Source organism: Spermophilus citellus, assembly GCF_964194105.1.
Source record: "Spermophilus citellus genome assembly, chromosome: 12".
Classification (NCBI taxonomy): Eukaryota; Metazoa; Chordata; class Mammalia; order Rodentia; family Sciuridae; genus Spermophilus; species Spermophilus citellus.
Window position 1 is genome coordinate 17196810 of NC_138198.1, and position 17828 is coordinate 17214637.

Sequence of the window (17828 nt, forward strand, 5' to 3'; positions counted from 1 at the left end):
GTGAAGATTTTTTTCAATTGTGCCAGTATTACTAAATAAATCATTTATTACTAAATTGTCATTGGTGCAGGATTAAGATGCATGGAATACTTGTGAATATACATTAATGAGGTGGTGACAATTATGCAGTGAAATACAGAAGATAAATTATTTATTTTATCAGGAAAACATACTTAAGTACAAGTTTAACAATTTTAAGACTTGTATGCTAATACTAACAAAAACATTGTTAAAAATTAAAATAAGAAAAAAAGATCTAACTAATTGGAAAAAATATGCTATGTTCGTGGATACAAGACTTACTATTATTAAAATGGCAGGGCTCTCAAATGGACATAAAAATTGAGCAGAATATTCATCAGAAACTTGGATTTATTTCTGTACAAATATACAATATGGTTCTTAAATTCTTATGGAAATTAAAGGGACACTGCGGAGACAAAAAATACCAGGCAAAAAGCAACTTGTAAAACTCTCATATTTCAATTTCAAAACTTACTCTCAGACAGGTTAATCAAAACACCATGGTAATAACATAAAGTTAGATCTGTAGATCAATGGGATAGAATTAAGAGTCTTGAAAACCTTTTACATTTGTGATTTATTGATTTTCAAGGCAACCAAGATAATCCAGTAGGGTAATGTGTCTCTCCAACAAATTGTGTGGTGACAAGTGGATATAAAGTGAAAAAGAATGGAGTCCCACAAAACAAGAAAAATAAAAGATTAATTAGGGTGCATGGAATTTGAAATATTTTGTGCTGCAAACAATATCATAAAAAAAGACCACTTACAGAACAGGAAAAGCAAAAACAAAAACAAAACAAAACAAAACAAAACCAAATAACCCAACACTACAAATTGTGTATTTGATAAGGGGATTGTATCTAGAATAAAAAAAAAATAATTTAAATGCTGTATTGAGACAAAAAAATTGCAGGTGTCAAAGAATTTGAACAGACTTTTTTAAGTTAGTCAAATGACCATTAAGGACATGAAAAGATACTCAATATTATTTATTAGTCCTTAGCATAATGTGAATCAAAACTACCATGATCTACCACTTCACACCAAGTAGAGTGATTACTACCAAATATACAGTGCCAATACTGGAGTAGATATGGAGAAATTGGAACATTCATGGTAGGAATTTAAAAGTGTAAAACTACTTTGAAATACAGTTTGACAATTCCACAAATAGTAAATACAGAACTACCATATGACAAGTCAATCCCTCTTCTAGGTTGTGGTAGTATCTTACCATGAATGTTTCAATTTCTTCACATCTACTCCAGCATTGGCACTATATATTTCGTAGTAATCACAATACTTGATATAAAAAAGTGGGAAAAAAAAAACTAGGTGGCTTACAGAAAAAATATATTAGTTCATGGTTCTGGAATCCAGAGGTCTGAAATCAAAGTTGTGGGAATGCTACCTTTCCCCTGAAATTCTAGGGCAGAATGTTTCTTTGCTTTATGCAGTCTTACTTGGCCCAGGTTGCTCATCCCAAATCTCTGCCTCAGTGTCTTCATTTGGCCTCCTTTGCATCTCAAATCTCCCTTCAGCTTTCTTTTATGTAGACATCTTATCTCAAGATTTGTAACCAATTACACTTGCAAATACTCTTTCTCCAAATAAAATCTTTTCCACAGTTTCCTGGGAGTACAAATTGAACACATTAAAGTCAACTATAAGAACAGCTATCATGGGATGCAGAGCCCACCTGCATATCATAGGGATTTTATCTCAAGATCCTTGACCCAGTTATATTGGCAAACAACATTTTCCAAATAAAATTCTATTAATATGTTCCAGAGTTTAGGTCATGAACAAATCATTTTGGGTGCCACTATTCAAGCCAGTACATGTATGTATATATATACAGGTAGTTAAAACATGTTCACAAAAAAACTTACAGATGATTTATATCAGCATTACTCATATAATAACGAAGTGGAGAGAATCCAAATGTCCATCAACTGATAATTAGGCAACTATGATATAATATATCCATACAATGAAATATTATTCAATAATTAAAAGTAAGAGTATTGATACATACTATTACATGGATGATATTTTAAAGTATTATGCTAAGTAAAAGTAGTCACATAATTTTTCATATTATGATTGTATATATATATATATATATATATATATATATATATATATATATATATATATATTAGAGTGTTCAAAATAGACACATATCCAGAGACAGAAAGCAGATTAATGGGTACCTCAGGACTGGGCCTAATGGATGGGTATGGAATGACTGCTAATGAATATGTGGCTTTCTTTAGGGATTATTTAGACTTAGATTTTGTGGTGAGTATAATACAACCCTGTGAATAAACTAATACACATTGAGTTATATAATTTAAATGGGAAAACTATATGCTATGTGAATTATATCTCAATGAAAGTGTTAAAATAGAACAGACACTCTAGAGTAAGACCTCCTGGTCTAATTATTATACATCTCTAGAAATATTTAGCTTTGGCTCTAAAATTGGAACAATACTCTCCATTAAGTTTAAGTAAAAATACATAATGAGACTTATAAAGCCCTAATACCTCTCAATCATTATTAATCATAAATGTCTATTGATCTTTAGGAATGAGGTCCTGTATAAGAAAATTTTTACGAAGGGATAAAAAACAAAACTCTCAGGGAAATATGTTTGAATAACCAAATGCTTACTTAAAAGTGGTAAAATTGAGGATGATGTAGTCTCTACTTACAATTTCATTGTGTTGTACATAATTTTATGAATAATTTTTAATTCAAATTTAAAAGATGAAAATCAAACATTGAAGAGATCAGTATTTGTGAAATACAATAAAAAAAAAACAAAAATTTGTAGGAAAGTGCCATGATATGAAACCAAGTAAAAGAGCTGAGTACAAGTAATATTCATGTGCAAAAATTCTTTGACAAGTAAAGTCATTTTTCTGTGTCTAAGATCTTCTATAAATACTATTTAACTCATGAAATGATGTGGAAAAATAGGTGGATATATGGAGTACATAACCCAAATGATGTAATTCAATCTAACTTAATATGAAAACATGTTTGATAAAAACAGAAGGCATGTTCAGAGGTTTAAAAATGTGTTAATCAAATGAATGCAGGAATGTTGTGTGTACATTGTTAAAAAGATGTATGTTTATGCACATACACATATAAACACATTTCTGTATATATCTAAATTGATTTAGGTTCATTACATTTTATTAAATATCTAAAAATAGGGCTAAGAATTCACTACAACTAGAAGAGACTATAGATGACACTTTAATTGGAGATGATGATTTAAATCAATGGTTTATAATACTGGCTAAATAGTAAATCATTTGTAACACATCCAAAAGCAAATGACTATAAGAACTCAATTAAACCAGAATATTGGAGGATTAAGCATGGATATAGTTATTGTATTTTTAAATTTTTAAAGTATATTAAAGACTCTATGTCTAATATAAGAAAAAGTAGGCCCTAATCTTCATCATGTGGGATTAGACCCCAACTTCCTTAATAAGACTCCTATAGCACAAGAATTAAAACCAAGAATCAATAAATGGGATGAAATCAAACTAAAAAGTTTCTTCTCATCAAAAGAAACAATTTGTGAGGTGAACAGAGAGCCTACATCCTAGGAGCAAATTTTTACCCCTCACACATCAGATAGAGCACTAATCTCTAGAGTATATAAAGAACTCAAAAAGCTAAGCACCAAAAAAACAACCCAATCAACAAATGGGCCAATGACTTGAACAGAAACTTCTCAGAAGAGGATATACAATCAATCAACAAGTATATGAAAAAAAAAATGCTCATCATCTCTAGCAATCAGAGAAATGCAAATCAAAACTACTCTAAGATATCATCTCACTCCAGTCAGAATGGCAGCTATTATGAAGACAAACATTAACAAGTGTTGGCGAGAAAGTGAGGAAAAAGTTACACTCATACATTGCTGGTGGGACTGCAAATTGGTGCAGCCAATATAGAAAGCAGTATGGAAATTCCTTGGAAATCTGGGAATGGAACCACTATTTGACCCAATTATCCCTCTCCTCGAACTAGACCCAGAGGACTTAAAAACAGCATACTACAGGGACACAGCCACATCAATGTTTATAGCAGCACAATTCACAATAGCTAAACTTGGAGCCAAACTGGATGCCCTTCAGTAGATGAATAGATACAAAAAAAGTGGCATACATACACAATGGAATTTTACTCAGCAATAAAAGAGAATAAAATCATGGCATTTGCAGGTAAATGGTTAGCATTGGAGAAAATAATGCTAAGTGAAGTTAGCCAATCCCAAAAAACCAAATGCAGAAAGATTTCTCTGCTATGAGGAGGCTGACTCATAATGGGGTACGGAGGGGAAGCATGAGAAGAATTGATGAATTCTAGATAGGGAAGAGGGGTGGGAGGGAAAGGGAGGGGGCAGGGGATTAGCAAGAATGTTGGAATGTGATAGGCATCATTAATCAAAGTACATGTATGAAGACACGAATTGATGCCAACAAACTTTATATACAACCAGAGATATAAAAAATTGTGCTGTATATATGTAATAAGAATTAGAATGCACTCTGCTGTCATTTTTTTAATGAATTAAAAATTAATTGACTAATTAACTTCTACATTTTCCAAATGATTCTTACATAAGCTAGGTTTGATAATCAATAATTTAAGCAATCCATATGGAAAAGAGATTACACATAAAAATAAATTAATAAAATTGGTTAAAATTGAAGCTACAATAGCTTACCATTAAATATGCTTTTTGCATTTTAAGATAATATTATCATCAATTAGAAATAATATCCTCTCAATAGAATAAGTGTAAATAAATCAATATTCAGTGTAGCTTTTTTGTTTTATGCCAATTAATTTTAAAATTCAGATTAATTTAAATATTATAATATCCTAAATGCTATGAATAAAACAAATTGGGATATTTGATAACATTTTATCAAGACACAAATGGTCAAATTTGGTAGTGTTAGTGATTAAGAAGAAAAATTCAGAATTTTAAAAAATGCATTGGTCTAAATGTTGAATATAGGATACTTACCTCTGTTTTACCCTGTTAAATATATGCATATTTAGTAGCTTCTGTTTTGTGCATAGAATTAAAGATCATTTTACTGCAAATGTCAGATACCCAATGACTAAAAGTACTGTTTAAAAACATGGGTAGAAAGACAAAAAGATTCATGTCTCCCAAAGTTTATGTAGTATTTTTGCTTAAAAATAAAAACAAACAAACAAACAAACAAACAAACAAAAAAAAAAAATATATATATATATATATATATATATGTCTATATATGTGTATATACACACAGGACACATATTTAATCCTGTATGCTGAATTATAGTTTTGTGTTATTTGAATAAAGAAGGTGGAGAATTTTATACGCAAACAACAACAAAAATGCGTCATGTTTCACCCTACTATGATTGAGAATTTTGTCCAAGTATCAATATTTCATCAATAACCCATTTTGGAAAAATCAATGTCCATCTCTTACTTTTTGAATCATGCTATTATAAACAATAAGTATGCATTTCCCCTAAGGCTCATCAATATTGTGCCACACAATTTAAATGTATTTCATATTGTTAGGTACCAAACAGAAACTACTGACAACTTAGTTATGTGATAGTAATTATTTTGTCCTCTGAAATCAGTGGTTTCAAACTTGTTTCTAAAAAGGCCCCAGGTGTTAAAGAGGATGCTATGGAATCTATAAATTAGATCAACATGTGAGAAATTTTTCCATTTATGAATTGTATTTCAACCTATATACCTTATAGTTATCAGTAAATATATAAAACAATTTATGAAAAACAAATAGTGATGAAAGTTCTATAGAATATCATATAACATCAATAATATCTCAATAATTAAATGTCTAATAAATTTTTAAAAAACCCAACTCAAACTAGCCTCAACAAAAATGTTTTTTATTGATATATATATAAAAACAATCCAAGGATAGTTTTGACTTCTGTCAAGTCTAAACCAAAGGACTCAAGTAATGTCAGTAAGGTTCCAATTCTTATTCTACATTTTTACTTTTCATGCTTTGTCTTGGGTTCTGAGTGCCTTTCTGATCCCCAACCAACATTTATAGCTGGTAGTACTCCTCTTGTGGTAGGTAACAGTGGTGAGAGAGAGAGAGCTTTGTCTTTTTAGAAAAAAAAATGCGAAAAAATAGAGCATTTAATTTATTTTCTCCTTTAATAAAACAATCTCTACTATGCTTTAATGACTGTGCTTGGGTAACATGCACATCCCCTGAGGCTAAAAGCATTGATATACAATTCCACTTAAAGGCCATCAGAAGCCATTTCTGTTACCAAAGGTGGTGGTAAATCTTCCCCAAAAAAATTTATGCAGAGTTTCAGTGGTATTTCCTCTAGAAGAAAGTTGAAATACCAGTTTTCAAAAGAAGAGTGATAGTGTGAAGGAAGAAATGTCTACCATGCCAATTAACCATTATCAGACACATGATTTTTCTGATCAGATTTATATATCCCTATACATAGATGGATGCATCCTAATGTGTTATTAAACATAAAAAAAGAGGGAAAAAATCAAATTTCTGAAGTAAATGCAATCTGCAAGCATATTTTATTATAATTGATTATCATTAGAAGGATATTTTCAAATTTGAGTTTCATGGATAACCATGAATGTTGGGTTTCTGAATCCAAAGATTCTATTCACAAAATACAGTTATTAATTTCTTTAGTTTTAACAACTTTTTATATTTTTAATAATCCCCGATTCAGTCAATACTATCAACATATTTTGTTATTGTGTTTTTTATTTGATATTCATACCAAGTTTTGACTTACACACGTAAACCTCAGGTAGAATAAATTCTAGTATGCATATTTATCTGGTTTTATAGCAAGAGAGAAAACAAACATACATGCATGTGTACAACAGCAAAAAAATTGCACACTTAAAAGAAGAGAATTAATAATAATTAATAACTCAGAAGGATTTATGTCTTCTCAAGCCCTTTGTGGTCTCCTACTGCTTCAGACTCTGCACACAGAGCCACAGATGGCTATGATCAAGGAATTCTCAATCTCAATCTACCAAAGCCCATTGAGGAGAGATAATGGTAACTTAACAATTATCTGATATCTTCTTCATTCTTATTATGTAAAAGTTTTATCCCTCAAATAAAAATATTTGATAGGAGAAAAAAATGATTGGTCAATCAAGGCTAAAGATGTTATCAATTTACTCAAACCACACAAGATAGAATGAAGATGTTATTTTCTGAATGAAAATAAGAAGACTGCTATTGAAAGAAAGAGGAAATGGAGGTTGTGGATTAAATTAAGCTGAAAGAGTATCAAAAATAACATGGTATATTCATTTCCTAATGTTGTCATTAAAAATATTCATAACTTAGTGGCTTAACACAATATAGGTTTATATCTCATCATCCCATAGGTCAGGGGCTGACATGGGTTTTGCTGAACTCAACTCAGGGTGCTGAGAGGACCGTGTTCCTTTAAGAAGACTTTGAGGATGGGGGCTATTTTTCTATGGTCCTTCAGTTGTTAACAGAGTTTAGTTCCTTGCTGGTGTAGGACTGAGGTCTTCATTCCTTGCTGATTGTCAGCTAAGGGCAGATCTGAGTGACTAGATGGTGCCCTCCTTGCTTGGCTCATGGCTCCTTTCCCATCTTCAAGGCTAACAACACAGCAGTAAGTCTGTCTTACACTGTATTTCTCCTACATGGTCTTCTGTTTCTAATCTCTCTCTGACTTCAGCTGTGAAAGCTTTTCTGCTTAATTTTGTGGGTTCATGAGATAAACCAGGAATATGTCCCCAGATCACAATTATCTAATGTGATCATAAATGCAAAGCACATTTTGCTGTGCAGTGTATTTACAGGTTGTAGAAATGAGGATATAGATATGGGAGTAGAGGGTCATTATTTATTGACTATACATGGAATATTGTTATAACCTATGTGCTTCATTTATCTGTCCTGTTTTGTTAACTCTAATATGTAAATTTAAGGATTACTGTTATGTCAAAAACTGTGAGGATTTTATTCTACTTGCAAGTGCCCTTTTACTTATTACATATAGATGTGTATGCATATGCATATACATTCAGTAAAAAGACACACATACTTATATTTACTTGCATATATCTGGTGTGCGTTTGTGTGTGTGCATGCACGCATGCACCTATAATTACAGAAGGAAAAAAAAAGATCTTAGGACAAAAAAGAAAAAAAAAACTTTTATAGCACCAACAGCCAGGACAATATCTTTGTATGCATACTGTTAGTTGAAGTTACCTGTGCACACAGAGAAGTGTCCCACAAGAAAGAAACTACAAAATTAGGATATACTGAATTTTATATAGTTGTGCACATATTTTCCTACCTCTTCCTCCAAAGAGATGGATGGCTCAATACTCTTATACATGAATAAATTTTCTCTGGGCCAGAGAGGGCAAGAGTCTTGGGTTTATCACTATGGTATGTAAGCAAATATCTCTAGAGAGAAGAAAGACACAGCTTGATCTTTAACAGGATAGAATGCCTCTGGGGATTCCATTGCTAAATCGCTCTGAGGACATACACCAATACTAGTTCTCAAGCATATCTTTTATTTAAACCTGAATTTCACTGAGAAGGCCCAGAACAGGTAACACACTGTTATCCTCCAGGGAGGATCTGCTTCTTAGCAACAATATTTTCATCTTAATAATTTCCTATATGAGTCAAAATAAATCAAAACTTTACATATAAGTAAAACCAATACCATTTGTCCTCTTACAAATGCCTTTCTCTTTTGAGACTCCCAAATTCCTGTACAAAATATCTTCACTATACAAGGCCTTTCTTCTACTCCTGCTGAACGTACCATGATCGCTACCTTCTCCAGGCTTCTACAGTTCGATCTCATGTGTACTTAAGCAAAAGGTTTGTCTCTGGGAAGACAATCAGCTCAACAGCCACAGCCACACTTGGGCCCCTGCTGCACCTCCCCATGGTCACCAGTATATTATTTGTACTCTTAACTATCTAGATAATAAAATTAAATACGTCCCCAATTAAAAATTTACTTCTGTTGTCTCATAATCATCTTAGATCCTTTATAGTGACCAAAACTGTTCTTTATGTTTCAAAAAAAAAAGCAAGTAGGTGTACATGCATTCATGAGTCCACTTGGACTAAGGCATAAGAAAAGATAAGGTAGGCTTGGTGTCCTAATTTGCTAAAGCAAATGGTAAGCAACTTTGTCTTCATTTTTCCATCAGCTCTCATGCTCCCTTGTCTGAGATATTACTTGTATTAACAGTTAACGATCCTGTTTGGTTGAAGCATCAACATCTCCCAACATTTTCAGATGGTGTTTTTATTTTTAAAAACTCAAAGTACATAAACTTCTAAGGAAAACAATCACCAATAAATTTGCCCATCATTTCCTAGGGTCTTCCTAAGGGCAAAGAGGTTTTCCTTTCTAAATGTCAGATCAGAATATCAGGATTTCAACTACTTCCTTACAAAGATGCCAAGGGTCAAAACATACAGGCTTGCTATGAGTTGAATGTATTACTGAAAATTCAGATATTGAACATATGACTATATGGATCAGTAATCCTCCTGTGATTATTTACAAAGAGTCTTTCAGAGGTAACTAGGTCAATAAGAGTAGGGCCCTCATAATATAATTAGTGCCCACATAAGAGACTAGGCATGAGCTTGCTTCCTCTCTCATGTGCTCTCGGCCATATAGGGACGCAGCAAGAAGGAATTCATCAACAAATCAGAAAAGGGCCTCACCAAGAACTAAACTATCACTTTCCCTGTGAACTTTCAACCTCCAGAACTGTGAGAAATGAATTTTGTTTTAAACCACCCACGTCTATGTTACTTGTGTTATAGCAACCCACGCTAAGGCTGACTGTGGCTACATAACAATTTTAATGTGAGGAAACCGATAGAAGGAAAGATTCAGTTGTGGGATATAAGTTAAAAAAGGAATATTTAGTAAGTTTGGTATGTCAGTTACCTATTTATTATCTATCAACTCCAAACTTCCCCTCCAAGCAGGCACAGTGATAGCATTTTTCATTTGCTGCTTGACACAGTACGTTAAGCTTTATCAACAGGAGTACTAAAGGGCCACAATAAAGGAAGAAACTCTTGTTTCAAGAACTTATGTTCTGGTTCTTGGCAGTCAGCAAGGCCTGAGATGAGGTGGGGAATACAGTGATATCTCCTTCTCTACCTTTCCTCCCGCCATGACAACTGTCCACTGAGTATCAGTGGCACTCCCATGAACCAATTTTTTCCCAGTGAATCTCCCAGGAAGCTGAACAGAAAGATTCCCAGACTGAGCCTACCTTACAGGACTACGAGTTTTCTTGGCCAGTCCCAGGTTAAGGCCTCGTCTTTATCTACCAACTTTAAGCTGTGTGCAGCTGCTGGAGGAGCATCCTAAACAGGAGGCTTCTAGTATCAAGGATTCTCTGAAACACAACCTTAGCTCATTGGCACCCTGGAAATAGAGATGGATATCGAAGCTGGTGGTCTAACTGCCAACCAGGGTCACTGGAGACCAGCCCTAGCCCGACAAAACCCAGAGAACTTTTCCATCCAGTGTGCTGCAACCAATCCTTGTCTAACATTGTCCAAATCCCAGCCTAGAGGAAGAGGCCCCTCTTCCAAGCGCATTCCCTCCATGGGCGTATTCCTTCAGCCCAAGGGTATTCCATGGAATTCTCTTTACTCCTTTAGAGTTAATCTCTGTTGACTACAAAAATTCTAATTGAAACTTCTGCTGTGGTTCCTGAGTGGACCCTGACAACCGTGAGTGAAGAAAGGTAGCTGATGCAGTGAAGAAAAGGATCAGGTCTTTGTTCAAACATCTTTACCATCACAATTCAGTTACAGAGGCAACAGATCCTGATGAGAATTTTTCCAGGTTAAAAAACACTTCATCACCTATAGAAAAGTCAGCAACATCAAGTACCCTAAAATAAAACCTATAACCAAAAGAATATTCCATGAACATGAATTTACCACATTACCAAAATATTTTAACATACCAAATAATTCTGAATTGAAGCAATGTTGACTGCTGACTTCCTCCACTGCCTCTGATACAAGAGATCAGTATCCAGGCCGTAGGTGTGAGCCAGAGACAAGGCTTCCTCATACTCTTCGCTTTCAATCTTTTAACAAAGAAAGAGAAATGGTGGGAACGTTAATAATGCAGAACTACCCACAGTCACTATGATTAGAGAATGGATAAGAATAATGTATTGACCTAATACAGCATGGCATGCCATTTTGTGCACTGTGCCACCGGAAGCTCACTGACATTTAGACAAGATAAATTTAGTGTTCGTACAACACTTTAACAAAGATGATAAAGAGCACTTGCTTATAGAATCGAACAATGGCAAAACCACGACCAGAATACTACAGCCGCAGCACTGCCAAATGACACAAGTAACTCCAAGGTGTGCGTGCAGGCTCTGTCACGTGGGCTTCCCATCAGAATCCCTGGCTTGTTTCCCTCAATATCTTTAGCTTGTAGGCCAAAACCAAGTAGTTGGCTGGTTCACTAGTGACTATTTGTTAACCATCCTCTGTACCATCATCTTCTATCCCACTAAAATGGGGATAAGGAGGCACTATGCAATTCCGTGAGACTCTGTCTGTAAATACAATGTAAAAATGGCTCAGTGGTAAAGTGCCCATGGGTTCAATCCCCAGCACCCAAAAATAAGATAAAACTGATAATTCTAAACTGTTAATGATCTAACACCCCTTTCTTTAAATTTCTCCCTTTATTGAAACGTTTGCTTTGTTTCCTGGGTGGGTAGGGGGGAGTTTGATTCCTTAATCCTTTGGTAGAAAATGGATATTCTCACCTTTCTCTGATAAAGCTCCTCTGGAGTTGTAGAGCACAAGTGACAAGACGGTAGTTCTTGGTAATGGTTCGTGGGCGTTTCCGCGGAGGTGCAAATTGCTCCATTTCAGTCACCAAGTAAAGACCCTGTTTTATGTACCCAAAGTAGCGAGCCTTGGCCGATGTTTCATGATCAGAGTCAGAATCCTCTCCCCCCTCATCATCTTCTCCAGCCCTCATCTCCAAACGAGATCGTTTGGGGGCAAGTTTAATCTCACACTGAATTGAAAAATGTGGTACGAAATTAATACTGAGGAAGTAAACAACCTTTCAGAATTAATGAAAAACAAAATTTTCAACTTTACTCTGGCTTGATTAGGAAGGATTGGTGTGTCTTTAATAGCATGATTCCTTTTCTTACTCTTTTTCCTTTTTAACAAAGAAGCAGCTCTTTTGAGCTTTTTAGGCAACAACATCAGGCTAGATTAAACAATGGACCATGGTTTCCATTATATTCACTTTTTTAAAAAATTTATTTTTTTAGTTGTAGATGGACAATGTCTTTATTTTATGTGGTGCTGAGGATCGAACCCAGGGCCTCACACGTGCTAGGCGAGCGCTCTACCGCTGAGCCACAACCCCAGCCCCTATATTCACTTAAAAAAATATATATATATTTTTAGCTGTAGATGGACACTTAATTTAAGTAAGTAACTTATTAATTGATTAATTATGTGGTGCGGGGGATTGAACCCAGCACCTCACATGCTAGGCCAGCGTTCTACCACTGAACTACAACCCCAGTCCACTTTTTAATTTTTTTTTTATATTTGTAGTTGGACAGCATTTCTTTTCCCTCCCTCCCTCCTTCCTTCCTTCCTTCCTTCCTTCCTTCCTTCCTTCCTTCCTTCCCTTTCCATGCGGTGCTAAGGATCAGTGCCTCACACTTGCTAGGCAAGTACTCCGCCACTGAGCTACAGCCCCAATATTGACTTTTATAAGTCTCTCTTGTTAGGACAAAAAACCATTGGTTTCTCTTTTTCCTTTTCTTGATTTTTTTTTAAACTTATGGTTATGGCACAGTTGCCTTTTAAAATAATAAAAAAATTAGACAAAACAAATAACTTACAGAAGACTATTAATGCTTTCCCATTGAGCTACATCCGCAGCCCATTTTGAGATGAGGTCTTTCTAAATTGTCCAGGCTGGCCTAGAACTTTGGACCCTCCTGTCTCAGCCTCCACAGTAGCTGAGATCACAGGCTTGCACCACCGCGCTGCGTCTGAAATGGCTATTTTAATTTCCAGCCCCAGGTGAGCAGGTTTCCAGGGAAATGGATTAAGTGTAGCGTGACAGACTATTGCTGAAATTAGCCTGATACTTGCGTCAGACTTTAACAGAGTAGGGAGATTTCTTCTTCTTTTTTTAATTTGGGATTGGACCTGGGGGATCTCTACGACCTACGGAGCTAGACCCCAGCCCTTGTTTTATTTTTTCCCTCAAGGCAGGACTGGTTAAATTGCCCAGACTGACCTTGAATCCTCCTGGCTCACTTCCGCAGTCGCCAGGTTTACAGGCGGACTTCACCTCACCCAACTTTTTTTTTTCTTTTTTCTTTTTCTTCCTTTTTCCTTTCCACCCTCCTTCTTTCTTTTCTTCTTTTTTTTTTTTTTTTTTGGAGGGAGAGTACTGGAGTAAAGTTAGCCCAGGATGCTCTTGATCAGAGAAGGGAAGTATTTTTTTAATCATTTTCCCAAACAACCTGAACTGGATAGTACTCCGCAAGCTCTTAGAATTAATGAGCCCTTTCTGAAAAACGCCTTGTTAAATTTCACAGGCCCGGCAGGAACCAGGTGGATTTAAAATTTTAATCATTTATTTTTTTTTAACATTTACTTGGTTGTTGCCACTGTTTGTTTTAAAATTCTCAAACAACTCCTAATGCACTTAAAACATACGGAAACGCTTGGCTTGATTTAAAAATAGATTTGTGTTTTACCTGGGACATTTTCTGGGACTGCAGCGGAAGTGTCCCCTGGTTGGGGGAGGGGGAGGTAGTAACTGCAGGACTCGGATGGGAAGGGGCCTGGCTCTGCGGATTGGGGACTTCGGGTTCGGGCTTCCCGGTTCTGCCAGGCTATTCGACCCCGGAGTTGTCTAACCTCTCATGGTGGGGCGGGGACAGACAAGTGCGAACCCTAACCCTAATCCTCCTTTTTCCTCCCAAACTAAGTGCATCTCTACCCTTTAACGCATAATACCCTCGACCAGCTTGAGGAAGACTAATCAACCCCCAGTTTGCAAATGTGAAAACTGAGGTTTGGAATTATCGATGGTTAAGAAACGTTCTCAAAGATATCCGCCAAGTCTCTTGTGCACAAAACTCCTCCCGAAGTTCCTTCGTGGAGGGCTCCGTCGCTCAACGCCCCCCAGATATCCATTTAGTCCCAGCTTCGGGGGGTTTTGAGGTTGGTCGCAGCGACATTAGCTCAAGTCAGCGCTCGGTGGCGCTGAGTCCCCCACTGGGCCCCAAGGTCCCCTTCTGCGCAGAGCTTTGCCTGACCTCACTGCCCAGAGACCAGAGGTGCAGAAGTGGCGTCGGGTCTGGTCCGTGTTCCTGAGGATAGAGACCACTAGCCCTCCGCATTTACTCCCAGGGCTCCAGGAGCGAATTCCCAGCCTGCGCCTCACTGCTGCAGCTAAGACCCTTTGCACTGTCCCTGGCGCCATGCCGGGCTCACAGGGTTGAGCTAACAACGAAGCCCAGGTTAGGGCCTCTGGACTCTGAGTCCTGAGGGCGGCGCGACTGGGGCCCCAGATCTTGGGATGGCCGGGCGCTAGTTCGGGCGGGGTCTAGCACTCGGAAAGGACCCCGGCTCCGACCCCGCAGACTCTCGGGGCGGGGCTGGGGGCGGGGCCTCGGGGCCGGGGCGGGGCCGGTCGGGTTTCCAGGGCTCCGGGACTTGGCCTCGGGCGGGGCTGGAGGGGCGGTCGCGGGGGCGGGCCGGGGCCGGCGCCCTTTGGGGCTCGTGGCGGTCGCTGAGCCTCAGTCCACCGTCAGCGCTCGCGCGGCCACCATGACCCACGCGCTGGTGCCTGCGGCCCTCCAGCCGCTGGAGAAGGAGAACGACGACTACTTTCGAAAGGTGGGCGGCTTCGGGTAGGCGACGAGTCAGAGAGGGTCGCAGACCTCTACTCCCAGGATGTGGGGGGGTTGCGGGAGCGCGCGTCCGGGGTAGGCGAGGCCCGGACGGGGAGGAGCTCTGGTCTGGTGCGGGAAGAGAAGGGAGGGAGATGGAAAACGGGCCGCTGAGTACCGGGCGCCCGGAACAGGTGGCAGCCTGGCTGCGGAGGGCGGGTCCAGGGGGCCGCCCCTGAGCAGGTGTAAGCCGAGAGTCCGGGGTCTGAAGGGTGCTTCCGCGTATCCCGAGAAAGGACCTATGACTGGCTGCGCTGGCGCCCTCGGCCTCCAGGCGCTTTGCGACAGGAGCCCAACTGCCCCCGGAGCGCTAGGCGGGGTCGCGAGTGGGGAGGGAAAGACCACCGCGGGCGGGTTGGCGTTGTCCTTTTCCCTCCAAAATACTTCAGTGTCCTCCTCTTCGACTTCTTAGTGTGTAGAAGATAGCAGCTGGGGGAAGGGGACCTCGGGTGCCGCCTTCTCATTTGTCCGGATTCGCCCTGGAGGGCCTGAGCACGGTGGTCTCGCCCCTTCTCGCTTTATGCTAAAGCGGATTTATCTGGTTGCCTGAGAAACCCGGCGGGTGAGTGCGGCGGGCTCTGGGCTCTTAGCTAGTCCAGGCGCTCCTCTGCACTCAACACTGCCTGCTCCCCCGGAGGTAATAGCAATTCAGTCCATCAAAAGGAATGGTGGGAATGGTGGTGCAAGCCTATAATCCCAGCAACTCTGGAGGCTGAGGCGGGAGGATTACAAATTCGAGGCATCTTTAAGGATTTAGCAAGATCCTGTCTCAAAATAAGGAGGACTGGAGAATTGTAGCTCAGTGGTAGAGCACCCCTGTGTTTAATCCCCAGTGCCAAACAAAACCAAAAAACCTACCCCAGCCCGTACCAGTAGGGACACTGGGATACCTAAAGGTGCCAGGGCCTGGTCTAGAAAGATGCTTTAAAGCCGGGAGTCACAGAGACACTTTCCACACCTTCCTCCTTGCAGGTCCTGGGTGAGTCAAAACATAGCCATTGGAGCTTGGCCTGAGATCACTGGGTGGGTTGAGAGATTGTCCTTGTTATTTTTATGACAGATATGATCATAATTACAAATAGGGAAGTGAAAATGTTTTCCCCAGAACAATCAATTCTTGTTTAAAACCTAGCCATTCAGTTCACCAATAGTCTTGGCATCTTCCTTCCTCCACTCCATATTGACAACTTGGGCTTTTTCTCATTAGTGAGGAGCAGTGACAGCAGAACAGGAGGGGGAATCTGGAAACCTGTGGGGACAGAGTGGGAAAAAGTCTTTTTTGTTAAGTTGCTTTTAGCATTTAAAAATTGTTTTGCAGTATATTTAAGTTCAAAGATGTCATCATGGAATTACAGGATTATAACTTCTAATTATGTGAGGCGTTTGGGACAGAGGATCACAGGCCATGGAACTGCAGAAGGAGGCTTGGCCTGGGAATCCCTAGATGTTGGTCCTAGTGCCCCAGGGCCTGACTGCCACCCCCACAAAAGTGCTTTGTGGCCTCCAGAAAGTTGCTGTCTTCCTGCAACTTTAGTTCCTCTCTGGATTGTCTGTTTTCTGAACAAGTGGCTTTGTGGACCTATGGCAGTGTTTGGGGGGAAATGTCAGGAATGATGGAGCACACCTTTGAGGGTGATGGTCCCAAACCTTCCAGAACAGGTTTTCCTGGGGGAGCCATCCAGGACTGTGAGTCCAGGGGAGGACAGACATGCACAGGAAAAGGGAGAGGATATGAGGTTGGGTGTTTTCCAGATGCAGATTTTCTGGTGCAAAATCAGATGAATCACTGCTTTACCATGAGAAAAATCTATTTTGAACACAAGACCTTGTAATGATCATTGTGCTGTGACTGAGTTAAGCCACAACAGTCCAAAGAGTGTTCTTTGCATGAGGAAAAGAAATGGTGTTGACTTAGACTCTTTTCTGATCTGTGACCTGAGACAGTTTTGACTTAAGAACTTAAGAACTGATGCTCCCTGGATGAAGGGTGATTGTTACACTGGTAAAGAAGAGCACTTCAGGTAGAGGGTCAGCCTAGGCAAAGGCATAGAGTTGTAAATACCTCTGGGTGTGAAAGTGCTAGTGGATTTTAGGCAGTTCAGGGTCATACATCCTAAGGACCCACGAAATTTTGGTAATCCACCGAAGCATTTAAAGTAATCCCAGACATGTGAGATTTGCGTCAGAGGAAGACCCTTCAGACAGCTGAGTGGTTAGTGGGTCAGGGGTGGCTGAGAGGCAGTGGTAGAGACAGGCAGGGCAGAGTTGGGGCCATTTAGCTCCCTGTTATCCCAGTCATCTTTGCCTTTCCTACTCTGATATAGCCTGCTGATGACTTCAGTCTGTTTTAATGTGCTGGGTGGTCACCACCTCCACCACCAGTCCTTCCTACCAGCTTATGCACCAACTCAGATGAGAGGTTCATATCAGAGGCAGGGATCCCAATGAAGAGGTTGGAATGATGGGCAAAGGCAGTGTGCACAGGGGTGGGAAGAACTGATGGGGTTGGATATGGTGGAGAAGGCACTGTTGGCAGGACTCCAAATTATGGGGAGCAGGTGGATTTGAGGCCACCTTTGGGATATCCAAGTGGGTTCCAGTGCACCAGGGACCTGGCAGCCACTTGCTCCTGGCTGGAAATGCAGCTTTGGGAGGCACCAGTGCTGGAGGCTTTGGGATATTGAATGAAGG